This window comes from Antrostomus carolinensis, unplaced genomic scaffold, assembly GCF_000700745.2.
Source record: "Antrostomus carolinensis isolate BGI_N321 unplaced genomic scaffold, ASM70074v2 scaffold8200, whole genome shotgun sequence".
Taxonomy (NCBI): Eukaryota; Metazoa; Chordata; class Aves; order Caprimulgiformes; family Caprimulgidae; genus Antrostomus; species Antrostomus carolinensis.
Window position 1 is genome coordinate 46,202 of NW_010287765.1, and position 21,081 is coordinate 67,282.

Sequence of the window (21,081 nt, forward strand, 5' to 3'; positions counted from 1 at the left end):
CAGATAAAAATGCTTTTTGTTTCCAAGCTTTTATGCTATGGTCATCATCAGGATGCCAGTAGAGAAAGACCAAGACATCTTCTACTCTTGCTGTGTCGTTCCCTGGAGCTGAATCTCCATCTCCTTCCAGGCTGCATGTGAGCTAGTTGGTTTGCTCTGTGCTGTGTGACTCCTTACAGTCCACTGAGAATTAATGTGAAGGAGGGCACACAGATCAAAAGACATCAGTATGATATGGGGACACCATCATCTCCCACATCTGTATGATGTGGGGAAAACATTACAAGAAGGTAAAATGCTGCAGTGAAGAACTCTTAACATCTTTTCCCATCTCTGTTTTTGCTAGTGGGCTATTTTCCTTTCTTTATCCCTGTGATACAAATTTTATTATCCCAATAACAATAATTTGTCAGATCCTCCTCTGTCTGAAGGACTCCTTACAAAAGAACTTCACTGTGAGTTCCTGTGCTCTGTATCTCCCCATCAGATTTTTTCAAATATTTTGGTGTGAGTTAAGAAGCTTCTTTCTTCTGCTGATTTTTTTTCTTAGCATGAACTCCGTGGCCCCCAGAGGTAGATTCAGAGTTTAAAGGTAAGCGAAATGCAGTGTCACTGGCTATGCTTCAGGCTTTTCCACATAAAACACAGAAGCATAACAATCCATTCACCTCCTTCCAAAATAAGTATAGTGGACAAAGTCACACAAAAATCAGTAAACTCCTCAGTATAACCAGCTGAGTTGGCTGCTCACCCTTTTGACCTGTGGCGTGAGATGGTTTTTAGCAACTTTCTGATTAAGTTACTTGTAAATTTCTCTCCCTCCAGAGCACCATGGATCCTTTTCAGGAAACCAAATTTCAAAACAACATAATCTAAGAGGTTGCCTGCCACAGTCTTGCTTGACATTTTGGCTTCAGGCAAGACAGGTAAGTGCATTGGTCTGCTGTGCTAAAAATAGATTTATCTTTCTTTTTTTTTCTTTTCTTTTTTTTTCTTTTTTTTTTTTTTTTTTTTTTCCTTCATATGAAGCATCTTCTAACCCAAGCTCAGGTGATTAAGTTGCCTAGTGGCACTGCAGATGACTTGTGGGGGTTTGCTTCGTGCTTGGATGCAAGTACAGGCTCTTCTGACAAAATATGCTCACATGTGATAAGAAAACCAACCTCCAATGAGCTTACAGACTCAGTCTGTTCCTTGGTATCCCATTTTTTTTCATAGACCTCTCATTAAACCTCCTTTTCTGTACTTTTCAGATCCCTCACCTTTTTAAATAAGATATTTTAATTAAGTTTTTTTAGTATAGCATTTTTTAATAAGAGATCCTCCTCAGCTAACGTGCCTCTTTCCAGACAATATCTCGGGCATCTCACAAAATAGACCTCTGAAAGGCTGCGGATGTCCTCTCTGTTCATTCAGTGTCTGTTTGCTGGTCATGCTGCCAAGGATTTTGCTACTTCAGCAGCACAAGAACAGCAATTAGAGCTCATCTTTATTAGAAAGGACTTCACAACACAAGTGGAGGTAGTTCCCAGCCGTCTGTAGCTGCCAGGCTGCAGGAGGAAGCTCTCCACATGAGCAAGTGCTGCCCATGGACAAGCTGGGGTGCCAATGTTGCTCCCAAGGCACAGGTCCATGGGTTTTTGGTGCAGGTGTGTGTCTGCACATCACTAAGGAGGTGGGGGCCAGGTGGGCAGAGGGGGAGATATGAGGTTATGGCACCAGAACAGGATGGGAGGGCACGGAACATCCTTTTTGCTCTATCTGAACAACATGCATGGGCTGGCAAAGGAGTGGTACTGCTTTGTCCCATGATCACTGTGGAGGGATCACTGTTGGGGGGTCTACGCAGGTTCAGTCTGAGAGAGCTCCCTGAGCAGATATCTCTCCCTATATGCAAATTACACGTTACTACACATCCAGGAGTAAGTTCCTAATATGATACATGTGATCTGGGAAAGAAGGTATCTGAGAGGTGGCAAAGTGATCCTTCAGCTAGAGTGGGTGTAAAACACCAAAGTGACAGAAAGGCTCCTTCTATCCCCACACGGGCTGAAACAATGTTTAATTTGTGCTCTCACAAATGCACAGAGCTCATCAAAGTTGTAAATGCAATCAGCCTCTGTAAACTGACGAGCAAGAAAGGAGGAAAACTGGGGACCCGGGACCTGCTTTGAAGCTTCAGTGTGTCACCTTGATAAACTACAGGTCTCAGCAGTGTGAGAGAGAGCCTGGAGCGGGGTCCTTTTTGGCAGACAGCTCTCTTCAGACTGGCCAATGCTTACCTGTTGCAGTTAAGAGACATCTGAAAGGTGCAGTGAACTGGAATACCTCGCTGTATCTTGGTGCATCTTATACCTCTAGCATCAGTAATATCTTTGCTAACAGCTGTCTTGGAGAAACCTGAAATAATTCCTTGACAGAAAATTAGGTTCCAATGACAGGTCAAGTCTGCATTTACTCATGCCATGCTTTGCTTTTGTGACTTTACTTCCAAGGTATTACTCAAGATCTTGCCACGTTGCTTTGCCAGAAAAAAAAAGAGTTTTGTTTTTCTCCAAGGTTTGTTGGCCACTCAGCATGAACTTCAGTGAATCTGACAAATCTGAGATGCTTTTGCCTCAATGGACCAAAAGATATCCAGATAAATGCTGTTGCACTGAACACTGTTTTGGTGTCTGCAGTCCAGGCAAAATGAGGAAACATGCATATTGTCACAACGGGGTCATGTTGTCCCCTCTATAGAACACAAAGCTTTTTTCAAAGTATAGGTTTCAACAATTTGTTAGTCACTGTGTTTTTGAAAAAGAACCTCCAGTTTTCCTCTTTGTGAGTGTTCTTCCTGTGCTGTAAACAGTGACACTTGATCAAACATCCTGACACCATTATCATGAGTTATACCTAACACCTGAATGAAAAATCTGTGTGTAGGTGTCATGGTTTAACCCCGACTGGCAACTAAGTACCACACAGCTGATCGCTCACTCCCTGTGATGGGATGAGGGAGAGAATCAGAAGAGTAAAGGTGAGAAAACTTGTGGGTTGAGATAGAGACACTTTGACAGGTAAAGCAAAAGCCACGCACACAAATGAAGGAAAAGAAGGAATTCATTCACCACTTCCCGTCATCAGGCAGCTGTTCAGCCATCCCCAGGAAAGCCGGGCTCCGTCATGTGTAATGGTTACTTGGGAAGGCAAAGGCTGTCACTGGGAATGTGTGTGTCCCTCCCTTCTCCTTCTTCTCACAGGTTTCTATGCTGAGCATGACATTGTACAGTATGGAATATCCCTTTGGTCAGTTGGGGTCAGCTGTCCCAGCTGTGTCCCCTCCCAGCTCCTCGTGCACCCCCAGCCTTCTCGCTGGCAGGGCAGTGTGAGAAGCTGAAAAGTCCTTGTCTCTGTGTAAGCACTGCTTGGCAACAACTAGAACATCAGCATGCTACCAACATTCTTCTCATCCTACATCCAAAACACAGTATTATACCAGCTACTAGGAAGAAAATTAACTCTGTTGCAGCCAAAAGCAGGACAGTTGGCTACAGGGGAGGTGAGAAACAATAGAGACTATTTTTCTGACGGTATCCATGTGTTCACAACTCTGTAGTTTTAGTCCAGCTAGACAGTTTCTGCTCGTACCTTTCCTCGTTGTCTTTCTTCTTTTTCTAAATCTGCTCTGGGTATCCAGTCCCAGCCCCAAGTCACCACCTTACGTGGCGGTTCTGCTGCTCGAGGCTGTACTGGCAATGTTGAGGAAATCCAACAACCAGGAAAGACTGTGGTGACACAGCTGTTTCTCTGCAAGCACATCCCATGTGCCACGTTGCTCTGTCCTCTAATCCCCTTGAGCAGACATTTTCATTCCCATGTCATACACTTCTAACTTACACCATATTTAAGACCTTTCAGCTTCAACTCTTGTTTCTCCAATGGTTAGAGTATTTTCCTTGTGTTCTCCGTGCATCCCTCAAAGGCTTTACCGTGCAGGAGAGCAGCGTTCAGCATGCCATACCTCATTCATAAATTTTCCCAGGCACTCTTCTAGACCCAGCCAACAAGGGCATTTGTTAAACTGAACCGGGAGTTCAAGCTACGTGATACAGTATCTGTGGAGTTGACTGAGCTTGCGGAAAACTGACAAGAGATGATTTCTTTCAACTGTGAAGCCTTGAACCGTGAAGTTCACAGCATTGCTCATCCTTTCAGAACACTGTCATAATTTGATGGATTAATCAGGGTTACTTAGCAGGGATGCTTACCTGGCAGGACAATTCTCTGGTTTCTGTGCCTCTTGTATATGAAACTCAAGGACAATGAGCAGCTGTATCTGGATCAAACAGTACTGTTAAACTTCACTGCCAAGACATATGTGAGTTTTATGTTTCACAGCTGATTTTTTCTCTCCTTTGCTGCACTTTGTATTTGGTGAGGTGCACACTTAATTGTAACCTGCATTGTTGCATCTGATGATGTTCACAGAGCCAGGGGATAGGGGAGAAGATTGGGGGGGCAAGGATAAGGAGGCTTGTAGGTTGAGATAAGAACAGTTTAATAATAGAGAGAAAACTTAAAAAAAGACTAGTATTAAAATAGTAGAGATAATGATAACAGTAACAAAATATGCAAGTGAATGACACCCCATGTTATTGCTCACCCCCCTCCTGACCGAGCCCGGCCTGTTCCCAGATAACGATCCCAGAGGAGCGACAATCCCGAACTGAAACCACAATCCCGGAAGAATGAGAGCCCCAGCAAAAGCCAGAGAGAGCAAGAGAGGAAGACACCCTCACTAATATAGTGGACATGATGTGATATGATCTGGAATACCCCTTTGGCATATCTAACTGTCAATTTATTAATTTAAATATTCTTCTCCCCCCCCTTAAATCTTGTGCTTGTGGACAAACAGAACACAAAGTCCTTCACTTCCAGTGACAAAAATGTAAACACTGGTACGTTATCAGTGTCTCTCTCACAGCGAGTCCCAGGCAGGAAGCAAAACACAGCACAATTCTAGCTACTGAAAAAAACCCCAAACCCAGCTCTATTTCAGCTAAAAACCAGGACACTCACTCTGGTTAGAATATATTTGTTATTAACAGTCCAGGGCACGTCATTATTATTGTTTAAAGCATACTTGGGCTTCAAGCCTTCTGGTGCAAGTTCCACTGACAGCTTTGAAATCAAACTTTCTGTCCTCTGTCCTTCCCCAGTAAGTCTGTTCAAGCTTCTTTAAGCCTACCATGGGAGGTGATCAGCTCTGAGACACAAGACTGTACAGACATGTGTGTGTGCCAGCATCCTGAGGCTCAAATGTTCTTTGTCCTGGGGAAAGGTCATAGAACACCTTTTGCTGGTGAAGCCAGAGCCCTCGTTTGGGTTGGCTGTGAGATGGCAAAGACAAGACCCTTTTGGCCACCCACATGGAGTGTGCTCAGCTCAGACCTCGTGGCTTGTGATTCTTCCTGCACCCCTCTGGGTGGCAGCCTGATAATCAGGTTTCTTTCTTCTCCCATCTTAAAGAGAGGTCAAAAGCAAGCTAGCTTGCTGCTTTCTTTCCTGCCTGCCCTGATCTGTGTACCATGCTCTGTGCTTTTGGCACCTGCCTGGGCAGCTTGTATTAATACTTTGGTTTCAGTTTTCAGCCTTTGATCTGTTCTCCTTTAGCTGTTAATCGCCTTATCTCATTCATCAGTGAGACTGCTTCTCCCCTGAGAGGAGATGGTCTTTTCCTCTGCCCTGTTTTCCCTCATATTAGAGCTACAACCCATCCACAGTGCCTGCACTTAGCTCTGCAACCTATTTTTCTCTAAGGCATTGCATACAGCAGAATGCAGCTCCTCAAATTACATCTCATCTGCAAATGGACTTGCTTTTAAATAAAGTCTCGTGGGATCTGTATAGGACGAGACCATAGTCGCGTCAGGACTGAAGGCAGGAATGTGTTTTGCAAAATGGCAGGGTTGTATTTTGGGTTGGATTCAGCCCCTTGTGAGGCAAAAGGTGCTTCTGCCTCAGATCAGATGCTTGGACTAGAAAAGGACGATTTCTCTCTTCTGTGACTCACCTGAGACTGCAAGTTCAGCTTAATAGTGTCTTATTCCTGGTAACAGGCATCTTCAGAAGCTCTCCAGCGTAGAAGGCTTGGATCACCTTTTCCCCCTCAAATTGCTCCAGCAGATCAGGAGTGAGCAATATGGTCTGATTACGGCTTCCAGACTTGACCTCGTGACTGCTCTGATAAACCCCAAGGCAAAGCCTTAATCCTTTTCCTAGACATCTCCCTACAAATTGTGTTCTGTTAATTGAAAGCCCTTTTTAATTAACATTTTCAGAGTACCCTTCTTGAATAGCCACTAATTAATGTTTGCTCTATTTTGGCATAGTACCCAGTATAAAAATCTCTTTTAAATTGTTTTGTTTAAACCATTGCAATGTGGATAGCTTTACACCTTCCTTCCAAGTGTTTGGACTTTTCACTTTTTATGTAGCTTAACTATATATATATTTTTTAATGCTTTTGTTTTTTCCTTTTTCTTTTTCCCTGCAGTTTTGCTGCAGTTTGTCCTGGAAATATCCTGAACCATAGATTTCTCCTCTGTACTGATTCTGTAAATGCCTATAAAGTCTCCCCGCTTCCACGTGAATATTTTTTTTAACCTTCTCTAACCCAGCAAACAAATGATTTCTGGCTGCTGCAGAGGAATTCAGCCTGCTCTCGGCCATCTTGTTTCAATACAGCTACTTCTTGGCTTGCTAAATATTCCACTTTGAGAAGTTTTAAAAGTAAAATTTTAATAAACTATTTCCTTCCTTTTTTGTAACAAAATAAAACCCCTTTCATCCCTAAACACATACAGCTTGTTCACACAGCTCACTGCTGCTGAGCATTAGCAGTGTGATCTGCTAGGAAACCTTCTTTTCTGAGTTACAGAAGGTCTTCTCTGCTTGAGCCCAGCTGGATGCCCACCCGCTCTCTCTCCACACCTGCCTGTACCGTGCTGTGACGCTGCATGTGGGAAGCCCCAACCTTCCAGCAGCCAACCTTGCTCCAGAGCTGGGGGCAGCTTTGGAACTGGAAGCAGTGGGTGCCGATAGCACGATGCCCAGGCTGATTCATAGAATCACAGAATGGTTTGGGTTGGAAGGGACCTTAAAGATCATCCAGTTCCAAACCCCCTGCCACCTTCCACTAGACCAGGTTGCTCAAAGCCTCATCCAGCCTGGCCTTCAACACTTCCAGGGAGGAGCAGCCACAGCTACTCTGGGCAACCTGTTCCAGTGTCTGACCACCCTCACAGTGAAGAACTTCTTCCTAATATCTCATCTATACCTCCCCTCTTCCAGTTCAAAGCCATTTCCCCTTGTTCTATCTCTCCCTGCCCTTGTAAAAAGTCCCTCCCCAGCTTTCTTGTAGCCCCTTCAGGTACTGGAAGCCACTATAAGATCTCCCAGGAGCCTTCTCTTCTCCAGGCTGAACAGCCCCAACTCTTTCAGCCTGTCCTCATAGCAGAGGTGCTCCAGCCCTTGGATCATCCTGGTGGCCTCCTCTGGACTTGTTCTAACCTGTCCATATCCTCCTTATGTTGAGGGCCCCAGAACTGGATGCAGTACTCCAGGTGGGGCCTCACAAGAGTGGAGTAGAGGGGGAGAACCTCCTCCCTCAACCTGCTGGCCACGCTTCTCTTGATGCAGCCCAGGATATGCTTGGCAGGTATTCGCCCCAGAGCTTGTACCACAGTGCTGATGTAACCCTCCAGGCTTTGGAAGGTGCCAACCCAGTACCTCCTACTGACAGGAGGAAGCTGAAGTGGGAGCCAGTTCGGGAGTGAGGACAGGTGACTACTGAGTGCTCCCAGAGGAGCAGTAACCCCAGAAATGTCTAATATTTTTCCTCTGCAGACACCCATTTTTCAAAGGTGATGTACCTTATTCTGAGCAAAGGTGGGTCTGGCTGCTCCTGGGACGATGAACTGTACTGCTCTGCACTCCTCTGACTCAGGGTCACGCCGACAGCCCCTCCTGAACCTTGCTAGATCCTCAGTTGCTCAGAAATCTCCAGATAAGAAAAGACACAGGGGTGTTTTTTTCATTTCTAGTTGTCAAAAAGATTGCAAGACCTTTTTTTTTTTTTGTTTTGTTCCAGATGGATGTGAACTTGCCCTAACAAGCCAAGCCTTTTCCATCTTCATATTAAATTGCCTCAGTGTATTTTTACATGGGGCTATGCTGAGTACAGCATACAGGAAAGTTAATAATGGAAAAGCAAAGAAGTTAAAAGTAAATCTGGAGTTTTAAAATTCATTCACGTTAATAATGCAAACTGCTACTTTTTAAAATTCCTTGCTATGTTTTTACAGTGCTGTTTCAAAAATCTCTCCATAAAGAAGGCTAAAAATCAACTACAACTTGTAACTTTTTAGGTTGCTTATGATTTTAATGGAGAAGCTGCTGGTATCCATTGGTTCAATGATTTAAAGACTTTAGGAACATGGGGGGAAATTGAGGAAAGCTCATGTATTTCCATTTGTGTTGTGACACCACTGCAAGACTCAGGTGAGGCTTCCCTGCAGATGGCTTGTGAGTGTGCTGCCAACTCCAAATGCTGTCCTAGCATGAGGTTTAACAGAGAAGAACCAAACTGGTTCTCCCTACCCCCTGTTTTGTTTTTTGTGGTTTATATGGGAATGTTTTCTAAGACCTGGAAGGCTGGGTGTTTTCTCTCTTTCTTTCTAAAAGGTAAATTTCCCATGGAATTACCTGATATAAAAAGCCTGAAGGGACAGAAATCTCTGAATATTTGGGAATAGTCAAGCCCTGGCATGGTGTTGGATGCTCAGATAGGAAGCTCCTGGAGCACAAAGATTTCTCTGTGAGTTTTCATAGTGCTATGCTGCTCGAAAGCTGTTCTTCATTTAGTGGAACTTAATGGACTTATAGAACCTTTGATATGGGGAAATTTGTCAGATTCACATTGACTTAGAGCAGTTTAACAGTTCTTAGGTGCAGTATTTTCACTGAGCTGGAAATAGTTAGTAAAGTATATTTGAAAGAAAGGAAAACATTCTTAATATCATTAAGATACATTTGATTAAAAAGAAGTAGAAAAGGCTTGGCAAACAGAATTTGCCACTTCTAAACATCAGAACAGATAGAATTACCAGGTCAGTTTTGGGGATTTAAATTTTAATCCTTGAAGAAAGCAAGTTGGAAGGATGCAGCTGCAACCAGTTGTATAAGGTGGTTCCCAATCAGCACTCACAATAACTTTCTGCAGCCACCTCTGCAAGGACAGATCAAGGAGGTGACTTTTTACCTGATGCCCAACTCCAAAAAGCAATGAACTCTGTTTTGTTTGGGATTCTTCTAGCTGGAGACCGTGGGCATCAAACAAGAAGCAGCAGGTGTAAGCAATCTTCCCCCGCCCCCAGGAACACACCAGGTTCTCAGTCCCTTATTAGACCCAACTGGCCTCACCTGGGATCTTTCCCCACCCTCTGACCATGCCCCAGGAGCCCCATTTCAGCCCAGCCTGGGCTGCATTTTGGGACCAGCTGGTGTTTGCTGCTGTGGATTGTGCAGGTATGTGCTATCTCACTGGTTGCCTGGGTCTCTGCTAGAGGGTGGGAGCAAAACTTGGCCAAGTATGTAGGAATTTGAGGTTTTTCTGATGTTTGCACTGCTCTGACTGTGTGGCTGACTTGCTCTGTTATACTTTGTGTATTCCTGTGTGGTGGCAGCTATGCAGGAGCTGCCTGTCCCTCTGGAAACTATGTGCTGCTCAGGCTGAAATGGTAGGTGCTGTGCTGCTAGCAGTTGAGATTAGCTGAGCTCACCTCTTTCAAGGAGGTCTCTTGATGGATCATCTTTCAAGGATGAAATCTAGGTAAATAAGATTCCCCTCTGAGAATGGCTCAGAGGTCCCCACAGGAGAGGTGGGAATGGGCACTATCTCCTTCCTACCCTCAGAATGAGAGTGGCTGTAAGGCTGGCTGCTTACAAAGGGGCTGTAAGGACCCAGTTCCCTTTGTGTTTGCTTTTTAACTCAAGGAAATCTTACCTTGATGCCTTACTTTCCCCTGTAGACCAAGTTGTCTTCGCTGTGGAGTTGTTCTCAGGCAGCCCAGGTACTGGCCATGGCAGCAGGGCAGGATTTCACCCCAGCTTGCTGTTTGGTTTTGACAATGTTAGCAGGGTGAGCTGAATAATTTGAAAGGAAAGGGGATAGCTTCCTCATTTAGGGGTGCTGGTAACTCTGGGAGCCCTTTCCAGCCTTGTATTTGCCATCCACTTCCCCAGGGGGAAGCCTGAAGGAGCAAAATTAATCTGTTTCCTACTGTTTAGCTGTATTTATTTTCCACTGCATTCCTCTCTGCCTGCAGCACCACTAACACTCCCAAAGCACCTCAAGTCATTTATTTTCTACCTCTGCCTGTGGCATCGCACCCTAGAGGAGTTTGCTTGAAGCCTTCTGGGCTTTACTAGGGGTGCTTTAGGCATATGAGAAAATAAATAGACTTAGGAACAGTATGTGCGAAATCCACAGTGGGTTTCTAGACTGCCAAGGTTTGTGTATGTTTTCACTTTTAATAAGTGTACATAGATGTATTACTGGGTATCTGGCAGACAAACATGCTCTAGATGCTGCAAACTTGTCGTTTGTGCAGTCTTCTCGGGAGCCATTTGAACAGCTTCAACTTCCCCTTATAAACACTGTAACATTTCTTTAAAAGTTTACATTGCTTTTGATGGTCTCCATTTAATTGGGAAAAACCTTTGCTGTGTTTGTCTTGTTTTATGAGCTTTACTAGGTCATCCAAAGTCCTCTGAAAAAGGAGGAGGCTCTGTTATTGCTGGGGCTGTTCAGGTCTTACTGCTCTGAACCAAGTTGCGCATGCACAGACGAAGGTTCAGGGTTTTGGGATAGATTAGCTGAGGAAAGGAGCTGGTTGGCTGTTTTTATTTGAAGAATGATGAGGCTTGAGGTGATTAAATGGCTACAGGCTTCAAAAGTAACAAGACTTTCATTCTTGCTCATGATTATAAATGGCTGAGAGCCAAAATGGGTCCATTTATTTCCATGACTGACTGCTTAGGAAGTGTCAGGTTCATGCTTTGGATAAGTTGTGTTTGCCCCTTCTTCATGCCTTCAGCTTCTCATGATCTCTTGTAGATGTACCAACACATACTTCACACTTCTATCAGCTGTGTTTCCTTATCCCAGCTGGTGTCACTAATGTGACCTTTAGATCTTCACTGGCAGATTTCTTAGCTGCTGGTTCAGTCATGTTTAAAAAAAACTGCACACACAAAAAATTTCCAAAAGAAAAAAACCCTAGAAAACCCCCCAAACCCACAACAAACAAGAAAACCCCCCAAACAAAAACAATTTTAAAATTTGGCTTAAGGTGGGGTTGGTTAGCAGCTCTGCTGTCCCCAGTTCACAGCCAATCTGGCCTCTGATGGTGAGCCTGCAATCAGGGAAGACTTGAGGAAGCAACCTGTGAGGGTGAGCCAAGCCTTCTTCCACTGATTTCACTTGGGTGCTTTCTCTCCTTCTCCTGTATTTTGCTAGCAAAGGTACCTGTTGCTTGTCTGACAACTGGCTAAGGCTCAAGCTGAAAAAAAGCTCATGAGATACTTAAAACTTTTGTAATTTAAGTTCCTGTGTAGCTTCCCTACTTACCACAGGGGAGACAAATCCTCTTACCTGACCCTCAAATAAGTCCAGCAGTGAAGCTGGAAATGAGCTGTGTGTGACCGCCCAGTCTCTGTGGGAGCCCCTGGGAGTGTGCTTGGCCCTCCTGCCGTACAGGAGTTGATGGAGCTTTATGGGGACCTCAGGGGTTGTCCTGGGCACTCTGGCACTGAAGAAGTCCACTATGCTTGGCAAAGTCACCTGAGGTGACAAAAGTGGTTTGAGCAATTGATAGAGCTTGAAGTTACAGAAGAAAACAGGAACTTCTCATCAAATAATTTAACTTTTCCTATCATACTGCTGCCCCCAGGCTTGCTCTCCTGATGACCCTCTGTGGGCCTGTGCTCACAGGGGTCATAGAAAAACCTCTCTGTCTACTGAGGAGGGGGTGGAGGAGGAGGAGGAGAAACTAAAAAGAAATCTGTCTATTTTATTTTTCCTCCTCTGAAACTGAAAAACATTGTTTTCTAGAACATCATGTCAATCTAGTCTTGCTATGGGGTGAAATCAGTGCTATATATAAATACAGATGTTGAGAGGGAAAAAAATTAATGTAAATGTCTTATTAATGTCTTATTTAATTTAATGTCTTATTCCTGTGCAAACTGGAATGGTTGCACAATAAATACAACGTGTCCAGTCTGCATTTAACACACTACACAAAACCATAAAAATTAAGATTTATTTTTCCCTTTTACTGAAGTCACTCAAAAAGCAATGAAATTAAAAATAACAGCTGATTCGTATGAATTTTCCTTTCTGGGGGTTTATAAATATCGTAAGTATTTCTGTTCTGGACCCTGACACTCTCATTGCCCAGTGCAGAAGGTGTATATGTAAAGACAAGTAGATCTAAAATGCCTCTTTGGAAGAAGTCAGATGCTTCTGAGCAGGCTCTGCAGTGAGACATAATTGATATTACAGCATCTATCCTGCCTCTCTTAAAAGTTAAAATTGAGACATTAAAAAATGATTTCTTCAGTGCATTTCCCCAGGTCAGAATCCAAATGCCTCTGTCTGTTAACACAGTGTGGGTTTTTAAGAAATGCACCTTGTCAGGAGGTGAGGGGAGGCACTCTGATCTCTGCAGCCCCTCTGTCCAATCTGCACCTGAGCCAGCTGCTGAGACTGGTGCAGGTATGGCTGTCAGCCTTCCTCTCCAAGAAAAAAAAACCAGATTCCTCAAACAAGAAGGATGATGTTGAGAGCTTTCAAAGCTCTGGGTTGCTCACCTCCAGTGAGGGAACTAACTGCAAAGCAACAACATATCTGGTAGGAAAACTCACTCAGTAAGGCGGTATTTCAGAATTTGCTAAGATTGGGCATTTATCTGCTGTTTAGTCAGCACCCATCAGGATAGCAACTAATTGAAGCCGAAGGGACCACTCATGGTATAAGATACTGGGCAATGTGAGTAATGATAATACTATTTGGCCTTTAATTAGTCATTTACAGTTCATTTTGGAGCCAGAGAGCTCAGGCTGGATCCACTGCTCTTGCATATGGGTTCCTTGTGGATTAATTTGTAGCTCCCATAAAAGGTGTGAAGGGCTGGTGACAGCAGAGCTGCTGATGTCTGCACCACTCTCCTATCCCAACCATTCATCACCTCAGAAATCAGGAGTTTTCTGTGCTCCTTTGTCGCAAAATATCTGTGGTCTCTCAGGTGTCTCAAATAAATCTTGCTGATTTCTTGTGGTGTGTGCTAAATTACAGCAGCTTTGCTACAGGATAACAAGCCTGGCTACCTCCCAGCTGGTTTCTTTGCTGGTTGTCCATCTGTTAACCTGACCAGGAAAGTGCTATAGATGTCTGTCACAACACAGGCTTTGTTTTTCTTTCTCATTCCTTATGTTGCTGTAAGTATATTTGATTAAGGTCGAACACCTGAAGTCTGTGGGAATTAAAATTCTTGATTATTGCCCATTAACATCTATGCAGGGAGAATGATTCTCAACAGGGCTGGATGGGGATTTTTTTGTTTTACTGCTGGGTTCCTTTTAGAAGTATATATTCCTGGAAATCTCTTTTTTATTGTTGTTGTTCTCCTGTTGTCCATGTACTTTAACAGGTAGACTGATTACTGTGGTGATTGCTGCTGAAAAATGTTGGATGGGCAGATAGGATTGGTGATAACTTTTAGTGCACCCTTAGCATGTGTCCCTTGAGGTCTGGGGTCTCTCCTGGGATCCTGTGCTCTGGTTATTGTGATTTGATGTGGATTGCTGCTACGGCATTGCCCCTGCTCATTAGATTTGACATTGCTGTGAATTTAGAGGTGGTTTGCTGTAGATCAGCTGCTCTCTTAATCTCACACGTGTCCCACTGCTCTGTAAAGCTCCCCACGAATTTACACTACAGTATCTTCTTGGCTGTGTCTCCTTGTTTCTGTTTGTGCTTGCTGTGAGCAATTATATGCATTGCAGTGAGCAACATATCATTTGCCGAATCCTGCCAAGAAAAAAAATCTCCTATTCTTCATAGTTGGTGGTTTTTTCTGGTGTGGTTTTTTTTTTTTTTTAACAAGCTGGCTTCTCTAGTATCAGTCCTTGTCTGTTCTGGGGAATGAATCCTCTGGTGAAAATCTTTTTCAACAATATATCTTGCTGTATTGGTGAAAGCTAGTATTGAAAATTATTGAAAAGCCAGTATGGAAAGCTAGTTTCATCTTGACAAGGGTACATAAGTTTTAGCAGTGCTCCCTTTAGGAAACGTGACTTAGGACTGAAGAATCTGTTTTGGTACCTTTGGTCTCCTGTATTGCTACTAATGAATAATCAATGGGACATGCTCTTGTTTGAGTTTTAAGTGGGAACAGCTTCAAATGAAAGCTGGTGCTACATGGACAGTGAAGTCTAGAGCTGAGTGTCCCATGAAAGGTGGTGAATGCTTATTGGGGAGGGTGGCACCGTATTCCAGCACCTCAAGTCAATGTTGTGCTTGAGCACAACAGCAGTGACCAACTGGAATATGCTTGCTACAAGATCTGCTTGTTCCCACCAAAGAGGTCCTCAAACTGAGCTTAAAATATGGACTACCAGACTTAATGGTGGGAGGGAAGTTGCTGAGGGGAGATGGGCAAAGTAAAAGGTGGTGGATTTGTGCCATTTCTGGAACAGAGTCATCTAGATTTAGATCCTGTCTAGAGGCCTTACCCTGCAAAAATAACAGCCACCCTAGTACAGGGTTAGATCCTCACCCAGCTCCAATTTGTTCCTGGAACTGGAAGGCTTGGCTTCCCTCAGTCCCCAGCTCCTGCAAGTCTAAAGCTGCTGAGGAGTTTCATGAGGATGTGTAGCTAGTGTTATCCTTGTTAAAAGGGGAAGAAAAAGGACCCACAAGCAGCCATATACTTTATCAATTAGCAGACTAGAACTGGAAAAAGAATCATGTCTACCTGTCCTCAGCAGTTTCCTGATTGCTGGATTTATTGAGCCTATTCCTCTTGACTGAAACATAACTCAATATACAAGATTTCATGCTGCTGCTTGATAAGGGTGAAGAGAATATAAAAATCAGTCCTTTGGAGGAGTAAATATTTTCAGCCCTTCACTCTTTCACTTTTCTGCCTTTTCAGTGTTCTCTGCACCGTGAAAGCTTTTAACTTCTCTGCATTTGACTGTCACCCCTGAGGATGTGACTCACCAGCAAAGAGATGGACATGAAGTTTGTGTTCTATGATTTCTTTGTAGGGACACATCTGTCCTGAGGCAGTTCTGCTTTTTAAGTAGCAGGAGGCTTTACTGAGTAGAAGAAAGGTGTTTTTGACTATGACTGGTAAAGGGTATCTACTAAAGGCTTCTAAAAAAAAAAAATGCTCCCCTAAATTCCCTCAATTGTATGTTAACAGGGTTTTGTGTGAATGAGCATCCAAAGGTGGAGTTCAGTCTGTGGAGGCAGCACAAAAAGATGTGGGCATCCTGGAGGCCCTTCCTATCCTGTATTGCTCTGAGCTTGGAAGGGTCACTTCTCTGCTTTTGAGCACAGTTCCAGAAAGAAAGAGAGAGATCTTATTTACACTACAAATAAACCTGTGGCATGTTCTCTGGCTCTGACACAGAGCTCCAGGGAGAGCTCCCAGCAGCAGCTTTCTTTGTGCAGCCACTTATTCTTTCTTCTGTCCCTTATGTTGTTCCCACTCGCATGGTGTCAGCATGCCCCAGGGAGTTTTGCAACTTGAATTCTCCGGCTGACTAACTTACCAGAAGGCTCTGGGGCCCAGGTGTTTGTGATTTACCCCAGGTGTTCAACATCACTTGGAAACAAGGCACAGAATTTTTTTTTCTGGACAAATACAAGTATTTTTGGAGTGTGGAGATGATAGGTATGTTGAGCTAGCTGGCAACACCGATTTTTAAATTTTTATTCCCCACTTTCCTCTAATTTTAGTGTGGTCATCCCTGGCTTTATAGTCTCTGTTCAACCCCAAGGAAAGCACAAAGACTTTTTTCCAAAGAAATCAGCTTAACTGATTGACAAGGAGTGCCATGTCCCAGGAGGAGCAGGTGTTCTGGTCCTAGAAGATTCACAGCTGACATGACAGAGGCAGTTTAGAAAGTGTTAATGAAGTGAATGGAGAATAGGAATGTTAGACTGGAGAGCAAACATGGGGGGCTGCATAATACAGAGACTTTTCCTGGTTTTCAGACCTAGGAAGGAGCTTATGAATAATTAATCTAGAAGCACCTTGAACATGTACTACTGAGACCAGTATGACTGATCATATATAGTAAAGCTGTAGTATCAACTCTTAGCCAAAAGTGGGGGTTTTGGGTGCTGATGTGTGGAGCAGTGAAGCATTTTGAAATGTCCCTCACCTTTTGACACTCTTGTAACTGGTATGTGCAGGAGAGATTGGGTAAGAGTCCTAAGGAAGGGAAAGCTGCTCAAAGCCATTTTCTCTCAGTCTTACCAAAGTGACTAAGTAGTCTTCCTCTTTAAACAGACCAGTCCATCTTTTCTGTCTACTGTTTTATGGCAAGATACTTTATGATGTTCAAGAGAGTTCAGCAAATGCATATAATTTTTCTCAAACTCTTTCGCTATCACTGAGGGAACTTCTGGGAATTTTGCTTTTTCTATTAAAGATGACTACAGTTGTGTAGGAATCTAACTTCATAAGCCCATGAACTTGAAGGAAATGAATGCATTTCCTCCAGTTCCTATGGCTCTAATCTCAATAGGCTTTGAATAATATAAGAAGAGGGAAAGGACAGCTTGTTGTGATGGACAGTTTAATCTCACCTGCCTGCTGTGAAATACACTGGTTGATCTAGAGAACTGCAAAGCATAAATTGCCTTTTTAATACTGATAAACAGTAAGGGGTGGGGGGGAAAAACTTAAGGAAATATTACATCTTAATTGTAGTTCTCTGCTGGGAATCAACAAATTTGGTTCATCCTTGAACTTCTGCTGTTTACTACGTCTCTCAGCCCCACAATAATTATTTCCTTAACCCTTAGCAGGTTGGTGACATAATCTGAGGCACAGCAGTAATTGTATAGCAGCCTGATGATGGCACTCTCTTGTCCATGGTTATTATATGACCAAAACTATCAACCGGCTAAGGATCTGTCTGATTCTTCTGTGACTTTGTAAGCAAATTCATAAACAAAATGATGTCTTAATACAAAGAGAGAGAGGCTAGATAATCCCCCCAGTCCCTTACAAGAGAGTAAACTGCATTCCCTCTCATTTCAGCCTCTTTGACTGAATAGGAAAGGGATAACAGGGGAATAGACTGCAAATATGCAACTTGACTTAATCACAGAACTGTAGGGCTGGCAGTGACACTTCAAGAGTTTGTCACACCCAGCCCTTTGTTGTGCCCTGGGAAGAAATGGGACCCTGTCAAGAAATTTTTACTGCATCTTGCCTCTCTATCATAAATCAGGTCTGGGGTTTATCAGATTTTCAAGATAATCTGATATAAGAGAGATTAAAAGTCCTACAACCTGTCAGCTGATGACCAAGCAGCCTATAGGTGCCAGAGCTTGAGAATACAAACACCACAAAGGATGGAGACTAAGAAGATCCAACATGGGAAAGCAGAATGAAATCAAGTCTGGGCTGAATATTGGGGCAATGCTTCCCATCAATGAGGTCTAACAGGCTGCAGAATACTTCTGGGGAAACAGTAGCAGCAATGCTGTTACGTATGGGCTCTGTGTGTTTAGAAAACCCCAAACCTGCATACAGCCCTATAAAGGGCTGGCCTGTGCCATCAGGGGTGAATAGGCATTTGCCTTGGCAAGGTGTACCAGCTAGTCCCAGGCTAACCTGGCTGGGATGGGAACTGCTTGCTGCAGGAGTGGCTTGCTTCCCTATCTGGGCAGCCAATTATGTGTTAATTAGTTGATTGTGGCCAAAGGAAGGGCCCAAGCCTGTTACACAAAAATGAATATTGCCATTAGTTTATCCAAGAGGAGGTTGAAATTCATGGGAAATCAAGAAGCAATTTCATGACCCATCTGTTTCTCAGGCTTTGTGCTGACCCTCATCCACCTGTGGCATTGCTGGTGACACCTCAGTTCAGCCTGATTTCAGTGTGTTACGTTGAAGTCCTCTCATAGCAAATCAAGCCCAATAATCCTATTGCATTTACCTATTACACCTTGGTTTATGTGGCTTACTTTTCCTTCTACTCCAAGATCCCACAGCACTTACAAGAGCATGCTGTGTTACCGACCCCATAGGAGCGGGGCAGTGTTGGAGGCATATGGTCATGCTTGGTGTGTCCATCTCTGTCTGACACGTGGCAGGCACCAAGATACAGCCCGGGAGCTCAGTGTTTTGAACATCTAGGGTTGGGCAGAGTTTTGCTGTCATGTCTTGGGGAAAATGATCCTCTTCAAAGGAATGGGATCTGTTGTCATGGTGTTGTGTGGAAGGGGTGATGTGAGCATCTGGACTGCTTTCTGTGACACTTGTCTGGGTCACTGGTAGCTCCCCAATTAGCTTGCTGCTGTGAGATGGGAAAGGGTGACTGGCCTCTGTTTTTGGTGCAGCCTGTATCTACCTTCTGCAGTTGTTTTGTGTGAGCCTGGGAGGGCAGGCATGGAGAGCATCCCTTTCCAAGAGCAGAAAAGGGGCTGTTTGGCTTTACTCAGTATGCTTACAAGGTGCAATACACTCAAATATCCCCTTCGGTTTTATTAGAAGAAATCCCATTTGCATGTTACACTGTTATTAGCAGACAATGGGAAGAACATTGGTATCCTGTTAATTATGGGCATGTTAATGATATATATTTCTGCAGTCAAATAGCATTGCAAGCCTATTTCTCGTCTTAATGTTGTGCTGTGCTGTTTGAAATGTTAATGAAGCCAGAATTCTCAAAGGTCATCCTCTGAATGTGTTGGCTTTTTTCTGTTTTGTTTCAGAACAATTTAAATGAGTTTTTGTTCCTAATGTTACTAACTTTAACTTTCCTGTTTAATTAATTAAGGTGTAGGAACACATCTTTGCTGTGGTCAGTGACCTAAATGAGTTCTGTATTCTCCTTTAAAGCATTCCTTGGCATTTTCCTTCTAGGATATGTGTCCTGCTTCTCCTCTTCCCCCAGCCAGCTACTACTCCTTTCTGTTCATACGCTGTGTGAAAGAATGGTTTAAAACAAAATAGAAAACCACACAAAACAAACCACCAACAGAAAAGTCATAATTTAGCAGAACTGAGCATTGCATTTTCCGAGGAGCCATTTATCATCCTCAGAAAATTTTGATTCTTCACAAATAATAGAGAAAAGAACTGGTAATTGCTATTTTCAGCTAATTGGCAGAATTGTGTCATGAAAGAGAATTTCTGCGCTGCCTTTGCTGATGACACTTGAGGGTTGTTTTAAACTTCCCATTGCTACTAAATTAAGAGATTGTCCATTGTCTGTGTTCATCATTAAACCAGTAGGTGGAATTTTCACTTGTTTTTAATACTGTGGATCACAGGGAAGTGTCAAGTATAAAGGATGTTTCCATCCAACTCGGTTTGCATGCTAAAGCTATACAGGCTTGTAATATTCACCTTAATATTGCAAAGTAGTGCCTGATTCAGCTTCCACTCTACAATCTTTCTATTGGTTTCACTGGAAAGTAGATGGAGGCTCTTAAATGTTAGATGCTTTAATGCATAACCCTCCACACAGTTTCCTAGGTGTCTTTAACATCTTCTGTCCTGGGTCTGGAGTTGTTCAGTGGTTGTTAAACATAGAAACACTCTTTGGCTTGCTCAGTTTGAGTTAGTTGCTGGTAGAGTTTTCAGCTCTGAAACTGAGAGCTGATGCTAGAAGTTGCATGCTGAGATGAGTGCCAGGCTTGTGAGGTACTAAGGAGATGTCTGAGAAGGTCTCTGGGTGCCCAAAGCCCTTGGGCTGTGTTTGTGGAGGGAGCAGGTGGCAGTAAGGACTACTAGCTGCTGGAGGAGACCAAGATGCTGGGGGACTGTGGCTTTACCAGGCAGACTGCCCACCCTCAGGCCCCTGTCACAATCCACCCACAGGGTGTTCAGGCAACAGTGACCATCCAAGAGAAAGCTAAGTCCTCTGTGTCCTGTGGGCCATTAGCACTTACTGGGGCTGATGTAGAAGAAGTGCTCAGCTTGGTGGCTGAGCTTCAGGTGGAAGTCTTGGTCTTTACCACTAATGATGGGACAATGTGAGTCCATCTTCTATGTTGCAGGACTGTGACTGAGGAAGTGGTAAGCTCCCAGTTGACTTTGAACTTGTACAGAGTTTACTGCTTTAACTGAATGCACATAAATCTGTGGTGCCTCATGGAGTTTATCCCACAGTACTGACAGAGTTGGCTGATGTTATTGTGAGACCTTTGTTATTTAATGGTCTTGGGAATTTGGAGAGGTCCTAGTCAGCTGGAAACTAGCAAATGTTATTCCAATTTTCAAGAACGGTAAGAAAGGAGACCTTGGAAATTATAGGTCTGTCAATCTCACTTTTGTGCCTGGTAATATTACAGAGAAGATTATTCTGGGAGTTAGTGAAAACACCACTTGAAAGACAATGCAGTCATCAGTCAAAGCCAACATGGGTTCGTAAGGATAAGTCATGCCTCACTAACTTAATCATAGAATGGTTTGGGTTGGAAGGGACCTTAAAGCTCATCCAGTTCCAACCCCCCTGCCATCAGCAGGGACACCTTCCACTAGACCAGGTTGCTCAAAGCCTCATCCAGTCTGGCCTTGAACACTTCCTCATGCTGCCTCTGACTTACTCATATGAGGGAGGTACTGATTTCCTCTTTCTGGTGTCCTGTGATTGGGTGAGAGGGAATGACTTAAAGTTGTGTCAGGGGAAGTTTAGATTGGATATGAAGAAAAGGTTCCTTACTGAGAGGATGGTTAAACACTGGAACAACCTCCCCAGGGAAGTGGTCACGGC